Genomic DNA, 17,523 nt, shown 5'->3' with positions numbered 1-17,523 from the left:
GTCTTGCTTAAATATGTCATAATAACAGGTTCAGTGAATATCTTTTATTTTTCATTTTAATTTTTGTTGTGGAAATCCTGGGATGCATAGACAATGAGTATCTTTTTTAGATCAATAACTTTATTTCTTAGAGCAGTTTTAGGTTTACAGCAAAATTGAGAGGAAGGTACAGAGATTTCTCATTATTTTCCATGCCTCCCACACATGCATGGCCCTTCCCATTATTAGTATTTTCCACCAAAGTGGTACATTTGTTACAACTGATGAACCTCCATTGACACATTATAAATCATTCAAAGTTGATAGTTGACATCAGGCTTCATGGTTAATACTGTACATTCTGTGAATTTGGACAAACGTATAATGACATGTATCTATTATTTTAATATGATAGAACAGTTTCACTGCCCTAAAAATTCTCAATACTATGCCTGTTCATCTCTCCCTTTCTTCCTAGCAACTCCAACCACTGATCTTTTCTATCTTCATAGGTTTACTTTTTTCAAAAGGTCATATAGTTGAAATAATACAGTGGATGTATTTTTGACTAGTTAAAAAGTTAAAGTTCTATGGTAATTGAATGTGGTCATTTAAGATATACTTTATCCTTTTGTTTTTCTTCTTCTTTTTTATCATAAGATCTGATGACATGTGCTTTACATATTTAGAAAACATAATTTGTGTAGATATTTGCCACATAATGGAAAGGGTTGAGGAAAATGACACCATGCATTACCACACAGTACACACTGGAGCATCTTGGTTTATGTGGTGGGTTCAGATAGACTCTCTGTTTCTTGGAAGGGAACAAGTTCAAGAGGTTGTACTTTATAAAACTGGAATCACAAAGTCTTCCTTATGTACTTTCAGTTGGAAATAAGACCAGACAGTGAATGCTACAGGTAAATACTCATGCTCCTCACTCATCCTCTTCTTTTGAGGGATGAGTTTGAAAACAGTCTGTATTATGATGACATGACTCACCTATGACTAGATTAACTGTCATGAGGGATGGCAAGGAAATCACACAATTTTGCTTTATATGAGGTTTAAAAAGAATTTTTTTCTCCTACTAGGGAGAGGGCAAAGCATTGGCACATTCTGGTAGCCAGAGGGCGTTGATTTCTTTCTATACATTTTTCACATCAGATAGTACTGCCTGGTAGCCTCCCACACCTCCCCAGTGTTTCTTAAGCTTCTCTCTGAATGTGAGGTGTGATTCGGAGTGGATAAGCTCTTAAAGGAGTGATCTTTCCAGTGGTTCTTTCTGTGAGAGGTAAAATGGCAGGTGAATTTGGGCCTTGTTATACCTAGAGCTGAGCATATAGCTACAACTAAGTAAACCACCCAGCACCTTCCCCAGAAGAGTATTAGCCAGAGTAACACATTGATCTCTCTTGAGCTCTTCTCCACTGGTAGCTGGAAAGTTTTTGCAAGAATCTTTGTTTCTGGTCTGATTCTTATGTTTTGCTGGCTTCTGGTGATAAGTTGTTTTATCTTAACCTGAACAGTTTTAACTGCAGAGCTAGGGAGGCTGTGTTGTGTTCAACAAAATAAGTGCAGTAGTTCCCCCTTAAATGTAGAATATACGTTTCAAGACTCCCAGTAAATGCCTGAAACCACAAATAGTACTGAATCACATACTGTTTTTTCCTACATATATATATCTATGATAGCATTTAATTTATAAATTAGGCACAGTAAGAAATTAACAACAATAACTCATAATAAAACATACTGTTATGGTTCTCACCCTTTTTCCTGTGATGATGTGAAGTGATACAATGCCTGTGTAATGAGATGAAGTGAGGTGAATGAGGTAGGCATTGTAATGTAGTGTTAGGTCACTATGCACCCCCTGAATCTAAGTCAGAAAAAAGATCATGATCTGTGAGTGACCCTGGATCTCCAGGCATTAGTGATGTTGATGACTGGCAATGGAAGGGGACTGTGTCGATGACTAATGAGTGAACAGCATATGCAGTGTGGATGTACCAAAGGGATCATTCACATCCTGGTCTACATGGAGGGGCTCCAGGTTTCATCGCACTTCTCAGAATCGCACACTAAAACTTATGCCATGTTTATTTCTGAAGTTTTCCACGTGATATTTTGGGAATACAGTTGACTATTAGCTGCCACCACAGAAATAAAAACTGTGAATGTAAAATCTGTGTATGGACGTTGACTCGTTTCTTGGTGTACAATTCTAAAAATCGTTAGAAATTCCAAACTGATGTCTTTTTGTATGCTAATGATTGATGGCTGGAAGCCCATATGTAGACTCAGGATGGCAACTGGTCATTATCATGAAGACATTGATTATAGGGTTGAGATCTCCAGTCTCACTCTGTAGACTTTGGGGTGAAGAGAAAGCCTGAAGGTTTTCAGTCACCAGTGGCCTGTGATTTAATTAATCAGTGGTGCATATGTAATAAAGCTTTCATAAAGACCCAAAGGGACTGGGCTTAGAGAGCTTCCAGTTTGTTGAATACATTGAGGTTCCTGGAGGATGGTGTGTCCTGGGAGGGCATGTAATCTTTGTCCCACTTCCCCCAACACTTTGTAATGTGCATCTCTTCATCTGTACCTTTTGTAATATTGTTCATAGCAAACTGGTAAATGTGTTTCCCTGAGTACTTTGAGACATTCCAACAATTCAATTTAACCCAAAGAGGGAGTCCTGGGAACCCCAATTTGAAGCCGATTGGTGAGAAGTTCTGGAGTTTCAGACTTAGGACTGATGTAGGGAGACAGTCTCATAGGACTGAGCCCTTTACCTGTGGAATCTGATGCTATCTGCAGATAGAGTATGAGAACTGAATTAGAGGACACCCAGCTTGTATCATCTGCAGAAGTGATTGCTTGCTTGTTGGTGGGGAAAAACCCTCCCCATGTTTGATCACAAAAGCCTTCTTTGTTGATGAGTGTTTCTATGGTGTGAGAACAGAAAAATGTGGCAAGTATGTCTTTTCCACACGTGTGGATGAAGGAACTACTGTATACTCTGTTTTAACTGCCCTTCATATTTTGGTTCAGAAATCATGCTCTTTGACACTGGTCACTCATCACACCTGTTCTGATAACAATACCATTTTTAGTCAATCTCATATGGTTTGTCTAAGATGACTTGTATACTGCAGTTCACTTGTAGATATCAAATTTTGATAAATTTATTCTTTGCATTTAGTAAATAAAAAGTAAGGGAAGTAAGAGTTCTTACTGCACTAATCACATACCAGTAGGCATAATTTATATTAATTCTAATAAGGTCTCACGTATGCTCCCAAAGGAATGCTTTGTAACAAAGCATCAGTCCTTTACTTTAAAGAAAAATGGTCTAAAGCATGCACATAAATGTGCATAATTTATTTTATGAAGGTAGAGTCTTGCTATGTTTTCCAAACTGGTCTCAAACTTCTGGGTTTCTCAAGTGATCCTCCTGCCTCAGTCTCCCAAGTAGTTGAGATTATAGGCATGCATGACTGTGCCTTCTTATGTTTTTATATTCTAAATATTTATTATTGAGTTACAATGCATTATATCTTTTCCTTTAATAAATCCTGGGAGTTCTGATGAATCTACAGTCAAGTAGGGTTTCACAGATTTTAAAAATTATTTTAACTAAGGAAATATAGATGGAAGAAACTAATATCTGTTGAGGGTTGTATTCTGGGCTAACCACTCTATTATGTGCTATTCATTTATCTCATAAAGCCATCACAACATCTGTTTTCTTACAACCTACTGTTTATTAAATAGGCAACTGTGGTTTAGAGAGGTTGATTAGTCATCTCATGACCCCATAGTTAACAAAGTAGCTGATTCACAGTTAAACCATCAGCCTGCCTGGCTTCCAAATCTTTCTTTTGCTCCTCAGCATAGATGGATAAAGATCTGTTCAGCAATTGGATCAAGATACATGTTAGAATCAGGTTAATGAATACAGTCAAATCTAGTTATATGTTAACTCTCATTTAAGGTTATTGTTAGGAATGAGGTTGGTCTAAGAGTTTGTCCTAATATACTTGACAATTTCAGTGGTAACCAGTATCTTATCTTTACCATCAAAGGCTTTAGGGAAGTGTAAAGGTTTGGCCATAGGACTGTAAATTTTGCAAAACCAAGATTAGACAAGTCTTAGAGAGAAATTACTTGACTTCCCAGTTTGGTTTTCCCTTTAGGCTAGTCTTTCTACCTACTTCCACAATACTTTTTTTTTTAGCCTTTTCTTCTTTTTCAATGACATTTTCATAACCTTCTCTTGATGTTTTAAAGTGTTCTCTGTTTTGGTGTTTCTTTTGTTCTATTATTTTTTAAATTCTGCTGGCTATGTATCCCCAATTCTCCTATATACAATCAAAAGCATGCAGAATTTCAGAATTTTAAGGAATCATAGGAGTAATTAAAATAACCTCTAGTACTTCAACCTGTGTTAAACATTCTGGTCAAGTATTTTTCTAGATAGAGAACCTGAGACTCAAATAGATTAGGATAGTTTTCTTTTTGGACAGAGGAAGTGGCAGAAATGAAATTTAAACTCATTTTAAAGCCCAGTACTCACCCTTCTTTTTTTATTTTATGGGTGCTTTTTGTTGTGGTGGTGGTTGACAGAGTCTTGCTCTCTCGCCCAGGCTGAGTGTAGTGGTGCAGTCTAGGCTCACTGTAACATCTGCTGCCTGAGTTCTAGCGATTGTCCTGCCTCAGCCTCCCAAAGACCTGGGATTACAGCCACATCGTGGTGGCTCACAACTGTAATCCCAGCACTTTGGGAGGCTGAGGCAAGTGGATTATGGGGTCAAGAGATCCAGATCATCCTGGTCAAAACAGTGAAAATCAGTCCACTAAAAATGCAAAACAAATTAGCTGGGCATGGTGGCAGGTGCCTATGGTCCCAGCTACTTGGGAGGCTGAGGTGGAAGAATTGCTTCAACATGGGAGGTGGAGGTTGCAGTGAGCTGAGATCATGCCATTGCACTCTTGCCTGGTGACAATGATGATGATGATGATGATGATGATACAAAGGGAGAGTGAGTCTGGTGCACCCAGTGGATAGAATGAGAAATTAACTGATAAACCCAATGGCAGTGGCTAAGAATGCAATGAGCAGGGGAAGGCCAAGTTTGAAGAGAAACAATACTTTATTGGATAGGAATACAAATTCTTCAGTAAAAGATCAGAATATTGGAGTTTATTACAAGTTTAATAAAGATAAATTACAAAGATGAAGAACACAAGATGTTGGGAATTTACAAAGGCACATTAAAATATAGGGTTCAAGGGAGCTATAAACAGGTTGCTGCTTTTTTTGATCAATAACTGACAAACGATTTTTACTGAAAGATACTAAAACATTTTGAGACACTGGGAAGAGTCTCTACAGCAGATAGAAATGTGGTATCACATGCTTCCATTCTGACTTACAGAGGGGTGGCTTAGAGCTTCTTAAGTACTAGGCTGGAGATTGCTGAACTACATAGATCTGTAGCCCAGGGCCGGTGCTGCCTCACCTCTGCTTCTTTTCATAATTCACTGATGGCCTTCCAATGTTCATGTAGGCTGGGTCAGGGGCATGATTGACTGACCAATCAGTCATGAAGTTCAGTTGGGTAATTGGAGGTGTGTCTATGCTGGAAACAGTTGATGGAGACTCCGGGTAGCTTGTTATTCAGGAGCAGGGATGTAGAGAGCCACTCCTGGTCATTTGAGGCCGTCCTTTAAGGAATCTATGCTTTCATAGATTGAAGATTTGAATATTGGAGACTGCCATATTGGAGACTGCCATGGAGCCCTGCACAAGTGGAATCTGGAAGCCCATAGGAAGAAAGATATTTAGATAGAACTTAGGGAAATAGAGATACAACTACCAGGACTCTGTTTTTCCAGCAGTCTCTCTTCTTGGATATCTGAGTGCCTATGAAGGTTTTCCTTTTGAGAGTGAGTCTTGCTCTATCACCCAGGCTGGAGTACAGTGGCATGATCCCAGCTCACCACAACCTCTGCCTCCAAGGTTCAAGCATAATAGCCTCCCTAGTAGCTGAAATTACAGGTATTTCCCACCATGCCTGACTGTTTGCATTTTTAGTGGAGATGGGGTTTCACCATGTTGGCCAGGCTAGTCTTGAGCCCCTGACCTCAAGTGATCTGCTCCCCTTGGCCTCCCAAACAGTTGGGATTTTAGGCATGAGCCACAATTGCCGGTCCTAGCTGTGAAGGATTTAAGGGCTTCTTAGTTAATGTGGACCTGAAAAAGGTAGGATGTATAGAGTCAGTATAATTGCATTTTTATTACTGTTAACGTGTTAATCTTTCTGGGAAGAGTATTCTCAAAGAGAACATACACCTTTGTTATTAGACTTTTGTGCACTTAGCATACACATGTTTCAAATATTTCAGGTGATTCTCTGTACTGTTTTGGGACAAAGGAAAGCAATAGGACCTTCTTAAGTGGTTTCTCTGCTGAGGAATCAAGACTGCCAATTTAAAGTGACAGAGATTAGTCTTTTAACCAGAGATAGATAATGGACAAGAGACGGTGGATCTTTCTACTTTGCTTTAGGTCATCAGGTTTCTCCCAGTTTAGGTAACAAAACTTATGTCATTTATTAGTTGAATTTTAAGTACAACTTCAGGATAGATAATTTGTCAGGGTAAATTATCATCAGGCTCTGGTATATATTGGCTGTCCCTATTTGTTATGGAGCTCAAAGTCAGTGTTCATTGAATACTGTATATATTTAGAATGGTAGAGGTGCAAAAATAGGTAACCAAAGTCTATTTTTAGAACAGAGGCCATATTTTAATTATATCAAGAAACATTATTTAATGTACAGATAGCTGACTTTTTCCCAGATTGTGTTTTTGTTTTTTGGAGGGAGAAGCTGAATATGAACTGGCAGTTAAAAACTTCATAAAGAAATCAACTTGCTCATTTTCATTTTATATTTTTGCTCTAAAGCATTTTCCATGAACTGTTTGTTGATTCATGCCCTAAGCCAGATGATGACAACTTGACTGTTACCACTGAGATAAATTGGCCTCTTGTAAAATTAATATTCTCACTGAGTCAAGTTTTGCATATTATTTACTTTCAAAATTTGGCAGTGGTTTATCTATCTTTTTTTATGTTGGTAATACAAGGTTGGTCAGAGAAAAGCATAGACATGGCTAGTTGATTAAAAAAAATTGTTTAACCTCATTAACTCATTAACTAACATGAGTTAATGAGTAAACTCATAAACTCATTAACTAACATGAGTTAATGAGTAAACTCATAAACTCATTAACTAACATGAGTTAATGAGTTAACTCATAACCTCATTAACTAAAAAAGGATTGATTAAGTACTATAATGAGGTGTGGGCTGAAAGAAAATGAACTGGAAACGTAGTGACAGAAAAATCACATTAGAAAATGCTTTCCCCAATAAAGGAAATATAAAATTTGGTTAAGGTTTATTTGGATAAATATTAATATTGGCTTTTAAATCATACTAGTGTTACTTTCTTAATATTTATGCCTTTATAAATCTTCAGTGAATCAAATTAGTTGTAGTTATCATGGAATCTCCCTGGTACTTTTTATTGGCAAAGCTATACAGCACATAACATATACCTTTTCTTGGACACTTATTATTTTGTTATCATGTAGTTTTTAGGAGAGATTTTTTTTTACTCCTATTATCACTTCTGTAGTGAGACTAAAATAATATTAAAATTGGAGAAAACTAGCTGAGTATGGTGGTGTACGCCTTTAGTCCCAGCTACTTCAGGGTTTGAGGCAGGAGGATTGTTTGAGACCAGGAGTTTGAAAACAGCCTGGGCAACATAACCAGATTGTATCTGCTTTAAAAATATAAATTGTAGAAATGTAGAAATTTAAATTTATGTTATCAAAATTTGTATTACAAATGAATTTGTGTGTGTTTTATAAGTTTCCATAAAGGGTATATGTAAAACACTTCATCTAATGAATAACATGTATTTTACTGCAAATAACCAGTTACATAAGCAGACTCTTAATACCAATATGGTAAGATTTTAACACCATAATTTTGTCATTGTAGTTTATTTAAAATATCCACGCAAAGTCTTTATATTACATTTAGAAATTTAAAATTTCAGAATTTTTATATTTAGTTGTTTAAATAATCACTTGCAGTTCCCGCATACTATGAGCTACTGGAGGTCATAGACATATTTGTGTGTATCCTGGAGTACCCGGAATACAGTCTTCTATGTAAGAAGCATTGTAATTGTTGATTTTTTGAGATGGAGTTTCACTCTGTCACCGAGGCTGGAATGCAGTGGTGGGATCTTGGCTCAGTGCAGTCTCCACTTCCTGGGCTGAGGTGATCCTCCACTTCAGCCATTCAAGTAGCTGGGACTGTAGGCCTTTGTCACCATGCTTGGTTGAGTTTTGTACTTTTTGTAGAGATGGAGTTTTGCCTTGTTGCCCAGGCTGGCCTTTAACTGTTGGACTCATATGATATGCCCACATTAGCCTCTCAAAGTGCTGGGGTTACAGTCATGAGTTGCCACATTCAGCTTTAATAGTTGTGTTATCTGAATAAATAGATGAATGAATTTTCATATAATGGAATGTTATAAGTAATATACATAATGTATTTATTGATTAAATAGTGCAGCTAAAAAATATTGCTTACATTTTTATTATTTTTTAATGTTTAAGGATGTATAAGTTTTGATGTGTTATTTTGAGAAATTATGCCATAAATAAAAAGAAAATAAATTAGAAATAGGTCATTAATAGCAAAGAGGATTACAATATATTTTCTAGTATAATTCAACTGGAATCTTAGATTATGATTTTAGACTAAAATTTCTTAAACATTTTCTTAGCCCCAACTCATGCTCTAATAAATACGCCTTTATAAGCCATGCATTACTCTTTTTAATTTTTTCCCCTTAATGCCACTAATAAGCCAACATGCATTACGCTTTAGAATTCTGGTGACCAATTCTTCCTCTAGGTGGAAAGTTGATGGAAAGTTCCAGTTTTCCCTCTCTGTAATAATAACAGTCTTTCAGGTAGTGGCAGATGACCATGGTTAGCTAATTGAATGTTTTATAGTAATAAAATTAAACTCTATCACAGAAATATTTTTTAAAAACTAATGGTAGCATAAGTATTAACCTGTATTGTTAGGACTATAAAGGAACAAAAGGCTCGGTTACATATCTATTTCTCCATGTACTGTATTGTACGTCATGTTGTTTCTTTCCTTTCTTGGCTGAAGCTCATATTAAATTGACTAGTTAGACTTCTTTGCTGTTTCTCCCTTCATCGTCACATTTAAAAATGATTTATCCCCACCTAATTTTTTTCTCACAGATCTCATTTCTTTAGTGACTGGTCTTTCAGTCCATCTGTGTCTTCATAGTCAGCATATTTAGTTACAGCTTTCTCTTTAGTTATCTATGTGTGGCTTTCATCCTACAATTATTGCCCACAAGATTACTCTTGTTTTTTTCCTTTTCTTTGGAAGAGCTGAAATTATACATTTTTCTTTAGCTTTCTAAAAAACAGAATAAAAGCAACTAATACTATTTGCAATGCCAACCCACTTAAATAAGGTACCATTATAAACTAAATTCTCATTTTCCCCCACAAGAAGTGATTTATGCAAATAATTACCCCCTGCATATGCCCATAATGAATTATTTTCTCATGTTTTTGAGCTCATAATTAATAAAGTATTTATGTACTAAGTAAATTACTGCTTCATAGTATAATTCTGCTAATTTGCATGATTCATTTAAGAAGCAAGTGTAGTATAGTGCCAGAATGATAAAGTTTAGAATGTGCAAAAAATCACTTTGTGTTCTGAAAATAAGTTTATCTAAAATATAAAGAATTATTTCCGGTTAAGCTGTGGCCAAATGCATCATTCTGTGGTATATCTGGATGTGCAAAATTATAAAGAGAGCTAGAGAGAAACAGTTTGAATTGTAGTTTTTATTGAAATTGGAACCTGAAAAGATAATGCTGGAATTTTAGTATGTTTATATATTTTGATTGTCCAATATAGATCTACAATGAACATTTTAGGTTAAGAAAAAAACATGGAGAGTAGTAACTATGTGGGACTGTAATAACAAAATTTAGTGTTGTAGTAAGTAGAAGTCATTTTCAAAAAGAGAACACACTGAGTACTTTTGTGGCAGCCACACTTATAGCAGCAGACGTATAAAATAATAATGGTGTATTCTAATATTAAGACTGTGGAGAGAAATGGGAGGGACCTGACTTTTCACTAGAAGCAGCTGGTGCATAGTTTTACCAGCACCAAGTAGAAGTCAAAAGACATGTTAGCATCCTGGTTCTGCCACTTACTAGATATGGGACCTTGGGAAAAATTCTTTATTTGATTGTCATTGACCTTGTTCATAAAAATGGAACTAATGGTACCTCTAAGGTATGTGTAATGAACAAAAGTAGTGGGAAATGTTGTAAATTGGAAAATACATTTACAAATGTGAGATAAAATGATCACAGCAGTATTCAGTATTCAGTGACTTAGTAAATCTCAAGGAAAATTTTTGTAAACCTGAAGGATGATAAAATGGCAGTAGCATCAAGAAAAGAATAGGAAAGTCAGAAATGGCATGTGGATTTTAAATTTGGGGTAGGGGTGTGTTCAGTTTCAGCAGGCTAGTAGGACTGAAGATGTCCTGTAGGGACATAGTGGTTTGGCACATGAGACTGTCTGATGAAATTTTAAGTGCTTTGACCTAGAATTTATTTTGGTTATAGAACACAAACTGTGGTAGTCAGTGCAACACTGAATATACAAGATGGGATCTTATGCTATAGTAGTAGGAACAGAAAAAGAAAGAAAGAAAGAGCAAATATATAAATGCTTTCTATAAAGAAAAGAGAAAATGTTAGAAGATATCGAGGAAGTTTGTAGTTAGGATGGGAATGGTAATGGAAATCTGTGGTCAGAGAACACCTCTCTGAGTATGATATTTAAGCTGCCAACTAAAGGATGAGAAAGAGCCAGCCATGTGAAAGTCTAAGAGGAGGAAATTCTGAATGGAGAGAACAGAGTATCACATCTATTCATCATTTGGCTCTTAACACTCTGGAATGGGCAGAAAGCCATCATCATAATTTTTTATGATTACAGTATGTACAACAAATGTGAAATAGAATCCTGGCTCATTTTAGATGCTTCCTGAATAAATGTTCTTTTTTACTTCCTTTTAAAGAAAGCTTGATACATTTTTGAAGTTCATTCTTTCTCTCTGTTTCTTTTCTTTCTTTGTCTTCTGTTCCTTTCCTTTTCTTTCTTGACAGGGTCTCACTTTGTTGCTTGTGCTAAAGTGCAGTAGTGCAATTTCAGCTCACTGCAGCCTTGACCTTCCAGGGTAATGTGATCCTTCCATCTCAGTTTTCTGAGTATCTGGGATTACAGGCATGTACCACCATGCCCAGCTAATTTATGCATCTTTTGCACTTGACCATTTTTCCCAGGCTGGTTTCAAACTCCTGGGTTCAAGCAATCCACCCACCTTGGCCTCCCAAAGTCTTAAGATTAAAGGTGTGATCCACTGTCCCTGGCCTGATGGATGCAGCCAGTCACAAAGGCACATGTATACCTATGTAAGAAACCTGCATGTTCTGCACATGTACCCCAGAATTTAAAGTATAATAAATAAATAAATAAAATAGTTGCACAGTTGATCACATATTTGCTTGCTTTTATTTAAATATAACAAAAATTTTATTACTACATTATCCTATTCAAATTGTTTTTTTCTATCAGTAAAGATTTTATCAAAAAATATGTAGGTGATTTCAAGTCTTTGTTTACCTAAATGAAGCATCTTCTATGGTGTTCTATTGATGCTCATTATGACATATTTCCAAGATTTCTATCATAAATATCTTAACACTGAAATATATGAGGATATTTAAAATTTTTTAATATTGTATTACACCAAGTAATATATATATATATATATAATATATATATAATATATGTATGTGTGTGTGTGTGTATATATATATATATATATAATGTATATATATAAGTTTTGGAGATGCAGTCCTGCTCTTTCACCCAAGCTGGAGTGCAGTGGTGCAATCTCTGCTCACTACAACCTCCATCTCCTGGGTTTAAGCAATTCTCTTGTCTCATCCTCCCAAGTAGCTGGGACTACAGGTGTGCACTACCAATCCAGGCTAATTTTATATTTTTGGTAGAGATGGGGTATCACTGTGTTGGTCAGGCTGCTCTCAAATTCCTGACCTCAGGTGATCCACTGCCTCGGCCTACCAAAGTGCTATAATTACAAACATGAGCAAACTCACCTGGCCAATATATATATATATATGTATTTTTGAGACAGAGTCTTGCTCTGTCTCCAGGTGCCAGGCTTGAGTGCAGTGGCACAATCTAGGCTCACTGCAACCTCCGTCTCCTGGGTTTAAGCAATTCTCCTGCCTCAGCTTCCCAAGTAGCTGGGTCTACAGGCATGTGCCACCATGCCCAGCTAATTTTTGTATTTTTAAGTAAAGACGGGGTTTCACCATGTTGGCCAAGATGGTCTCGATCTCTTGACCTTGTGATAAACCTGCCTGAGCCTCCCAAACTGTTGGGATTACAGGCGTGAGCCACCATGCTTGGCTGCCAATATGTATTTTTTAAATGTTTTCTTATTTTTGGTGGAGTTTGCAAAGTAGAGTTAGGTATTTTGAAGCTAGTTTGTGACTGAGATATGCACATGCTAATATTTGGTCTGTGAATATGTTTCCTTTGGGCTGCCATGCTCAGATAAGCAAGTCAATGGACATACGAAGATAACAGATGAGCCTGATCTAGAAAGTGTAGATGACATTCTCTACTGGAATGCTTTGGTTTTTGGTACATGCAGGCTGGAGTGCAGTGGCATGATCTTGGCTTGCTACAGTCTCCACCTCCCAGGCTCAAGTAGTCCTCCCACATCAGCCTCCGAAGTAGCTGGTACTATGGGCACACACCACAATGCCTAACACTTTTCTTGTTCTTTTTTTTTTTTTTTTCAGTAGAGATAAGTTCTCATTATGTTGCTTAAGCTTGTCTTGAACTCCAAGCTCAAGCAGTCCACCTACCTTGGTTTTGCAAAGGGCTGGGATTATAAGAGTGAGACACCAAGCTTGGGTAAACTGAGATTTATTTAAGTAAATTGATGAGTGCTGGGTGTGGTGGTGCACATTGGTTATCTCGACACTTTAGGAGGCAGAAGTGAAAGGATTACTTAAGACCAGAAGTTTAGGCCTGGCTAGGTGGCTCATGCCTCTAATACCAGCACTTTGGGAGGCCGAGGTGGGTGGATCATGAGGTCAAGAGATCGAGACCATCCTGATCAATATGGTGAAACCCCATCTCTACTAAAATACAAAAGAAATTAGCTGGGTGTTTGAGACTTCAGTGAGCCATAATCATGCAACTACATTCCAGCCCTCAGTGACAGAGTGAGACCCTCTTTCAAAAAAAAGAAAAAAAATTGATAAGAAAGTCTTCATGTGACTCATTATAATTCTTTAAATGGAAACTCATGTTTGATATTACCTCAACAGTGTGTCCCCAAGAAAGTGTCAGAGCCTTTACCCAGACCTTCCAATGGAAAAAAAAAAGAAAAAAGTATAGTCAATGTAAAAGGAGAAAGTAAGAATACTATTTCATTTAAAAAGTCATTTGATGGAATGTTTTCTTTAAAAAAAAAAAAAAGAGCACTAATATATTCAAACAGCTAAAGAAAATGTCCTATTAAATGTATATTAAGTAAAGCAGAAGTAAAATGCTGATAAGCTGTGTATCTAATCAGGGGTCAGCAGTTGAGTCTATTGAGAGTACCACCAAAGGAGCTGAATTATTAGTTCCCATTTTAAGATACTCTAAGATCTGAGGCAAGTCAGGAAAGAGGGTAGAGGAAATGAATAAAAGAGAGAAAGAATGTGGAGGGCAGAGTGTACATGGAATAAATGAAGAAACAGTTTGCGAGTGTATGTAAAGGAGGGTAGTAAAGTCAAATTGATTTGTAGAAGGAAGAGCAGGGTGATAGAAATAGGAAGGAAGGTAACATCAGCTTCCAGCCCCAAAATGTGTTAGAGAATTAGAGTAACATCTTCCTGCTCTTGCTGTCATTCTCACTATCGGAGAGGCACTGAGGTACTTCACCACACAGATCTGTGTTTTATCTACCATAGATGAATATCACCATAAATGGTCAGCCATGTATGGCCATAATTTAGTTTCATAGAAAATGTTATAACTTCATCGGATAGTATCGTATAGACCAAATTATCATAATTGAATAATGTCATGTGATTTATGGAGAGGAAGTTAGAGAAGGTATAGCCTGATTAAAAGTTTACTAGAAACATTATGGCTTATAATGCAGAATTAAATTCAGGGACTTAATAGGGAAGAAACTGAGGCTAAGTTCCAGATGGGCAATTAAGGTAAACAAATGTGGCAGCACATTAGTGTAGAGCAGGGCATCCAAATTTTCATGAATTAGTTGAGAGCTTCGGGGAAATGGACATTCTCATTCAGCACGTGTGGGATTCTGCCTTTCTAAGGAGTACTCAGGTGGTGTTGGTGCTGTTCTTTGGACACAGCTCCGAATAACAAGGAAATAGCCTTCCTTTAGAGAAATTTGGAGAAAGAACAATTGGACAGCAATTTTAAAAAAATAACAGAATCAAGGGAAGGCATTAATCTTTTATATATGAAGTAGGATTCTAGCCACAGAGGAAGCAGAATGAGATGAAAAAAATTATTGGCATATACTGCTGCTGAATACAGATGAAAAAAGTGGTTGCAATTATCCATAAAAAGCAGTTAAGAAGTATCAGGATGAAAAGGGATTGTGAAAGTGCAAGGAGGGGAGAAGAAAAGAAACTTTGTTGGGGGACTTTCAAGTTAAAACCAAGGAAGCCTGAGACACCTCACTTCCAGTTCCTTGGGCATATGCCCAGTGTAGCAAAAGTGGTTATTACTGTGGAGTGTATCGGAGGCAGGAGGGAGTGCTAGAATTCACGTAAACCACAGCAGCTAATTTCTCTTCATAACTGTCAGGTCTCAGAGCAAGAAGTTTCATTGACCTGAGTGAATAAGATGTGATTAAGTTGCATTTTGGCTAATTTTTGGGGGGATCAGCTAGTTCTTTGATAAGATAGCTGTTTTATAAAAGTTTACAGAGTAAGATGGCATGTCAAACTTAGCTAATTTTAGAAGCAGTCATATTATAAAATTTATTCTGTGACTACCAAAATTGTCATTTTCTAAGAATACAAGAATACTGCACTGATCTTGAAATATAAAAGTTTATTCTTTTCTATCATGACTGTGGCAATTCAATGTTTTCTCTTTTGATAAGTATTTTGACATTGAAAGCTTATTCTATATGGTTTATTTGATGTGTTTTAAGTCTTGCATGAGTGGATCAAGGAACTCTTAAGAAAAGGTCAAACGAGAGGATCAGAAATGTAGGTGCTTTGGTAGCCACGTGGGCATGGGAAAATGAGAATTTTGAGAAACTTATTTCATAAGTGTGTATCATAGCTGATCAATTTAGAACATTTTCTTTGATGAGAGGTGAATCACACATTCACCTGAACTGGCATCCCAACTGTGTATTTCCTAAGTTAAAGGACAAGGGGAAGCACATGATTAATATTTGTGGTGTTCTGGCATCAATGCCTCTGATGTTTTGAGTTTAAATACTCTGTAGCGGGCGGGGCGCGGTGGCTCACGCCTGTAATCCCAGCACCTTGGGAGGCGGAGGCGGGTGGATCACGAGGTCAAGAGATTGAGACCATCCTGGTCAACATGGTGAAACCCCGTCTCTACTAAAAATACAAAAAATTAGCTGGGCGTGGTGGCGCGTGCCTGTAATCCCAGATACTCAGGAGGCTGAGGCAGGAGAATTGCCTGAACCCAGGAGGCAGAGGTTGCGGTGAGCCGAAATCGTGCCATTGCACTTCAGCCTGGGTAACAAGAACAAAACTCCGTCTCAAAAAAAAAAATAATAATAATACTCTGTAGCAATCACTATCAGCCTTGACATTGATTCTCTCAGGTTATGATTTGCTCCACTGTTTAATGGTCCCTTTTATCCTTATCAGCCCAACGTGTTCACATTAATATCCATACTTTTTTAGTTACAGGCATTTGAAACAATCTCACTTTTGAAATATAACTTTTGTGATTTAGGGATCCTATATTCTTATTTTACTCAGGATACTTCCATCACATTGCTGTCCTAGGCAATGAAAAGGAGATGCCAAAAAGAACCCTCAAAACCTTAATTATTTTCAGAGCCAGGCATGAGGACTCAGCTTGATACTAACACTGCATAAATGTTTGTTTGGCCCTGTCATACCTACATATAATTGATGACATGTCCCCTTTGCTTTGTAGGGCCTCCTGAATAACATCCTTCCTTGAAGGTTATTATATATATTTATTTTTAATTACTAACTTTATATTGTATAAAATATATATTATTTGTTATTTTCTTTTAAAACTCATTCAGCCTACCACTGAAATGGAAGATCCTGTTGTGAGAGAAGCAGTACAAAGAAAGAATGTACAGACATTGAGAGTGGGTATATTTTCAATACAAATGGAATGCTGGAAATAAGTACATTAAATGATTGGAAGTACTCACATTCTTCTTATCCCTAATTCTTTTTATTCTAAATTGAATGGAAGGCATTGACATAAATTTTATTGTTGGTATCCATATTTCAATAAAAATAAATTTAGCAGTATAAGAAAAGATTTTTAAAATATGAGTTTTAACTCAGATGTTTCTATTTTAATATTTTGAATAGCATAACATTTGCAGTGTGGAATTGTGCTTGTCAGGGATTCAAAGCAGTGAATTTTGAGACTCTGAGATGTTTCCAGAGTCTTATATGCTAGGTGGAGTTCTGATATTTACCTAAAGGAATGCTTTACTTAGATGTCAGTTTCTGTATTAACATTAGAGACTTCCTGTTAATGTTATTACACTGATGATCTGAAGCCAATGAGATGTTCTAACGAGCAGACTGTATCTGCATGTGTGTGTATGGGTGTGTATATAGGTGTGTTTGTGGCATCTTTGATTATTAAAAACTAGGAAAGTAATAATTCATTCATAATTGGAAGACAGTCTTTTAAAATAGTGGTTTTGAGACATTTTGGTATAAAAGTTTTAAAAAAAAATAATTGCATACAGGCAACCAACGTCATGAACATCATTGAGGTTACCAACATCATTGGCTGTTTTCCATTTCAATACCCTTTTGAAATATTTAACTATATTGCAATGCTGAGAAATAATATGCAGAATTTTTATTTGTGTCCTAAAATGGAAGGTGAGTGGTTCTACGCTTTACATATCTTTCTGCCACTTTCTTTTGTGTACTTTGTATTCTATTTTCCAGATGTATCTACATTGATACAATTAGCTCTGGTTTAATTCACTTTATGCTTTTTATTGTATTCCCTTATACCACTCT

General features: G+C 36.6%; 1 protein-coding gene and 1 long non-coding RNA gene across 11 annotated transcripts in view; one reads left to right on the top strand and one right to left on the bottom strand.

Moving 5' to 3' along the window:
* Positions 1-17,523, top strand: part of LOC105732848 (uncharacterized) — a 124,707-nt gene that overhangs the window by 13,494 nt on the left and 93,690 nt on the right. The window lies entirely within an intron of this gene.
* PDE1C (phosphodiesterase 1C) overlaps positions 101-17,523 on the bottom strand; it is a 613,256-nt gene continuing 595,833 nt past the window's right edge. For 6 of the 8 annotated variants that reach the window (XM_064380482.1, XM_064380481.1, XM_064380483.1 and 3 more), the window contains one exon: positions 101-17,523. This exon is cut by the window's right edge. The gene's annotated coding sequence lies outside the window, so the exon portion shown is untranslated. The other 2 variants (XM_064380487.1, XM_064380488.1) reach the window with 2 other exon arrangements.

Source organism: Aotus nancymaae, unplaced genomic scaffold, assembly GCF_030222135.1.
Source record: "Aotus nancymaae isolate 86718 unplaced genomic scaffold, 86718_ANA_hifiasm-v0.15.2.pri h1tg000025l, whole genome shotgun sequence".
NCBI lineage: Eukaryota > Metazoa > Chordata > Mammalia > Primates > Aotidae > Aotus > Aotus nancymaae.
The sequence above is the reverse complement of the archived record's forward strand: the minus strand, read 5'-3'. Positions and strand labels throughout refer to the sequence as shown.